The 5,415-nt window shown below is 37.8% G+C and overlaps 1 long non-coding RNA gene across 1 annotated transcript in view; it reads left to right on the plus strand.

Annotated features, from left to right (window-relative positions):
• The first annotated feature begins 824 nt into the window (after window positions 1-824).
• The window catches only part of LOC128249770 (uncharacterized), a 36,427-nt gene continuing 31,836 nt past the window's right edge, over window positions 825-5,415 (plus strand). Inside the window, exon 1 of the long non-coding RNA XR_008265873.2 lies at window positions 825-2,600. This is a non-coding gene — a long non-coding RNA (uncharacterized LOC128249770). The remainder of the gene's footprint in view (window positions 2,601-5,415) is intronic.

Genomic DNA, 5,415 nt, shown 5'->3' on the forward strand with positions numbered 1-5,415 from the left:
GCTATCACCACCGTCACTCATTTCCTCTATTAACACTATCACGACCATCATTAACGTTACCACACCATACTCCCAACTGCTACCACCATCATCACCATTATCACCATCATCACCAGCACCACCAGTATCACCAGCATCACCAGTATCACCACCCACTATCACTAACAACAATAGCAACAATAACAAAATTGTAAATCAAGACCCATAACACCAACTCCATTAATCTTATCAACAGCTAAATCAAGAAAGTAGTCTCCATCGGTCTTTTATAACCTGTTAGAAATTTCGGCCAAATCTTCCTTAATTTACACATTCTGCCTCTTCCAGGAAGGAAGGTTACATTAAATACTGTACACTATATCTGAAAACATTACGATGGCACATTCCTTTAGATGATATGCCTGCTCGATGAAGGGAAGATCTACGGCTAAACAATAAGGAAGTCAACGGTAATGAAACAAGCATTACCATCAACGACACTACCATCACCAGCATCAACATCAACAACATCACCATCATCACCACCAACGACTGCAACAACAGTAGCAACAATTACGACAATTACGACATCACAAACAACAGGAGCTAAAGGAGGATTCACCTGTTAGAAATAATAGTTAAATATCCTTAATAATAGTTAAGAGCTGGCAGAGACGTTAGCACATCGGGCGAAATGCTTAGCGGTATTTCGTCTGCCGCTACGTTCTAAGTTCAAATTCCGCCGAGGTTGACTTTGCTTGTCATCCTTTCGGGGTCGATTAAAGAAGTACCAGTTACGCACTGGGGTCGATATAATCGACTTAATCCGTTTGTCTGTCCTTGTTTGTCCACTCTGTGTGTAGCCCCTTGTGGGCTGTAAAGAAATAAGAAATAATAGTTAAATATCCTTCATAGCGGACCTTTTTAAAAAAAGGAAATGACGCGTTGTATAATGTGCTGCAGGGAAAAATGAGTCAGCGTGCAAACCTCTGGTACACATTTGAGTATAAATTCTCATCAGAGCTAATCTGGGCCAAAAGATACAGGACCCCGCCCCAAGTAATGGCATCCCTATAACATCATCAGTTTTCCTACACGTGAATGAAACCTCATTCAAGCACAACTCTGAGTAAAAGACATCAAAAGTAACCCTATAATATAAGAAAACGTAAATAACATAGAAAGATGTTATAACATAAAACACAGTATGAAATCATATGAAGACATGCATAAAAGTAGCTTCAAGAACGATGTCTAAATCACAAGTTAACCTTCAAAGAAGGAAAAAAATGCTGGAATGCAACGGTCCTGTCTAACAAATGAAGGAAAAGAGTGTTGACAATTTCAGTAATAAAAGATCAAGAGAATAACCCTATTTTGTTTATCAAGAAAATGTAATGCACACATCATTAAAAAATATCGCATCCAAAACAGAAATGCAAACCATTAGGATAGAGATATCGTGCAAATGCTACAACGTAAACAAGTTTTACTTATTTAAGTACAAAAGACAAATAACACTCTATTAATCTATCGGATGCAAGTAAAACGGCATGGCGCAAGTTCACGAAGAATATCAATAGAAGACCAACCGGAAGACCAACAGGAAGACATACAGGAAGACACACAATTGCTCCAATTTCGATACTACAGAAAATTACTGCTCCCGTATGAAACTTCGGCGTAGCGGAATGTGTGTGTGTGTGTGTGTGTGTGTGTGTGTGTATAAACATGAACATGTAAATATTAGGCTGTTCTATAGTTGGTTTAAAATTTTGATAAATTTCAATTATGAAACCGCAATTTACTCCTTACACAGGCACACACACACGCATACATACGCACACACTCACACACACACAGATACACGCACACACTAGTTCGATACACATTCATTTAATAACGGCAAGATGGTAAAATTTAAAATTTAAATTGTTTATCCATTTATATGCTACATTTAATATAAGATGTATATTCAGTCTCAATGCGAAGTTTCGGTGATAAAATTAGAAAGTTATTCATTTTCGGGAAAAAGATGTTATAATAGCCATTTATAATTGGGCAAATTTATGGAAATTTATGTTATCTTCTCCAGCAAAGGCATAATAAATACCTTTTGAATACTGTTAGACTGAAAACTTTGTTTTTAAAAAATTTTATTTCATATTCTATCGACTCACTATATACATTGTACCATATTTACATTTACTTAGATGTTTTTTCTAAAAGATATCCTAGTCAAGGTTTGGTTTTTACCATTATGAAAATGTCTCTTTTGGTTGATTCGAGGGAGACTTGGCTGTTATTTCTAGCAGGACGTATAACTCTACATAAGATATCACATTCATACGCGTGCATATTAGTAATATGCCGTCATTTCAATCATCATTTTTCAACACAAAATTAAAGGGAGATAATATATTTGATATTTTTTTCCTTGCTCTATACTCGGTTTGCAAATTTCGATAAATTTCGATTATGACGTCATAATTGACCAATTTCATTTATAAACACACAAACAATTTTGTTTTCTTGTTTTGGCAGACATCACCATTGGATGACTAGACATCTTTGTCTATAATCAGTAAAGCAATGAATTAATTCAACGACAGAATGTTAAGGTAAGCATCTTTTGATTTAACACGTAGAAACATATTCAAATATTTTCCTTTTTTTATGTTTTATTTTCTTTTTATTTGTCTCAGTCATTTGAGTGCGGCCATGCTGAAGCACTGCCTTAAAGGGTTTTTTAGTCGAAGAAATCAACCCAAGGACTTATTCTTTGTAAGCTTAGTCCTTATTCTATCGGTGACTTTTGCCCGAACCGCTAAGTTACGGGGGACGTAAACACAGCAACATCGGTTGCCAAGAGATGGTAGGGGGACAAACTCAGAAACAAAGACACACATACACATAAATACACACTCACAAACACACACACACACACACACACACACACACACACACACACATATGTATATACGACGAGATTCTTTCAGTTTCTGTCTACCAAATCCACACACACACACACACACACACACACACACACACACACACACACACACACACACACACACACACACACACACACACACACATTTTATTTTTTCAGTCATTCGACCGAAGCGACAACACCTTTTGAGTTAAGAGAGTTCCCGATGTTTGAGTTGGTGTGTAGGTTAAACTTGATGCAGACACCCAAGTGTGTGCATCTATTCGCATGTATGTATGTATGTATGTATGTATGTATGTATGTATGTATGTATGAGTATGTGTGTTATGTGTATCTATGTGTATCTTTGTGTTTGTGTTTGTCCCCACCACTGCTTGACAACCGGTGTTGCTTTGTTTACGTTCCCTTAACTTAGCAGTTTGGCTTGAGAAACCCATACAGTATGTACCAGACATAAAAACACTTGGCTTAATTCGATCGACTCGAATATCCTTCAAGTGCCCCAGTAAGGCCACAGTCCAATGATTGAAACCAGAACAAGTTAAAAAAATAAAGATAACGAGCTAGTCAGATTTTGATCACAAATGCTACTCATGTGGCTGGCCTTCATGTAGATTAAACAGGTGAAATATTTTTGTTCCAAAGGATATGGCTAGCTACGGTCATTGTTGCTCTTTCCGTAGGTTCGTCCCTACGCGAAAGTAAGAAATTCCGTACGGCAGAAAATCCACCTTTCCTATTCTTCTATGTTGCCCCTTGAATTGTAATATTCTTTCTTACGTTGGATGCGTGAAGTAAATGAAAAACAAAAGGTAATAAAATCGCTATTTAAAAAAAAAAATCGTTGCTCCATATAAATTCTCACATTTGATAACCATGTTCTGAGGATGACGTGTGATGGGCGGACAGAAATATACAACATTTAACTTATCGGTGACTACTCAGAGTTATTTCTGTTTAATAAATGTGTTTCTTCTCGTTTTGTGTATGTTTCCGTTCCTTGGCTGGAGATAAATTAAAACACTTACCGTGCTGATGACGGTTACTGAGCCAGAAACACGTGACTACAATCGTTCTTCAATCTCCAGAATATAAGTCTATCCTTCTCCTTAACGGCATGCCATCTTGGGAGAATTCTTGATTCTGAAGATCATGACTCTTTCTCATATGTAACTGTTGTAAATTGGCTCTTGGTAACCGTGACACATCCTCTGGAGGCAAAGATAGTTTTAATAAATCAAGAATTGATATTGTATGTTATTTGATATATCTGTAGTCCATGTTATACACACAAACATTATTTATATATATATATATATATGTATATATATATATATATATATATATATATATATATATATATATATATATATATATATATATATATATGGTGGCACTAGCGTGGATGTATGGTATAAAGCTTGCCTCCCAACCACATGGTTCTGAGTTAAGTTCCACTGCGTGGAACCTTCAGTAAGTGTCTTCTGCTAAAGCCTCGGGCCGACCGAAACCTTGTGAGTGGATTTGGTACACGGAAACTGCCTTCTTTTGAGTTACTTGTCATGATATATGCTCACCTGGGACCTTGGACAACAAGAGATCAAGTTGTTTCCTAGAAATATTTACCCCTTTTCCATGAAGACTCCTGGGATAGTTTGGCAAGACTTTAAGTAGTTGTGGGCCCTTGAATCCTAAACTAGACGGGGTAGCCGGGACATTTGAAACAGGGCAGTGACTTCCAGTTCGAGGGCTAGAATAGCTCTTGGTGCCAAAGTTTGGAGCCCAGCAGTCCAGGATCTTCCATACGTATATTACTGCATAACTCTCCCATCTTCGTCGAGGGAGTAGTGTCGCAGCTCTTTCAATCTTTCCCCAGTAGTTCAGCTGTTTCCTCGATGCAATCTTCCTGGTGTAGCACCGCTAAACTGCCTCAAGTTCTGCTTTTAATTTGACACTCACACACAGACACACATGCACGCGCGCACACACACACGCACACATACACACACACACACACGCACTCACACAAGCGCACATACAATGACATGCACGCACACACATAAACACACATACATATACACATATATACATACATATTCTTTTATGCAATTAATTTTTGATTTGTGTACGCCAGATGATCTGTTCATGGTGGAGTACTGATATTAGTTTGATTCTTCGATCATTTCAAACTGGCATTCCAGTACTGTCTCCGGAATTGGTTCTGGTGAAGTAGATTTCTTGCCACCATTTTCTGGCATTTCAGATAAAGACCTACGTTTCATAGATCTTCGAGATTTTTGGCAAGGTATTGAAAAACGGTGGGCCCTTGACTCACAAGTTGTTGGAGTATTGGGTCCTTATTTTAGTAGCATATTTTTCGCATATTCGGTCTAGTTCTTTTGGCCTCCACCCCACGTGGTAGCTCATCTGTACCAGACTGCTAACTTAGGGGACGTAAATAAACCAACTCCGGTTGTCAAGCG

Source organism: Octopus bimaculoides, chromosome 18 (assembly GCF_046866305.1).
Source record: "Octopus bimaculoides isolate indiv1 chromosome 18, ASM4686630v1, whole genome shotgun sequence".
Classification (NCBI taxonomy): domain Eukaryota; kingdom Metazoa; phylum Mollusca; class Cephalopoda; order Octopoda; family Octopodidae; genus Octopus; species Octopus bimaculoides.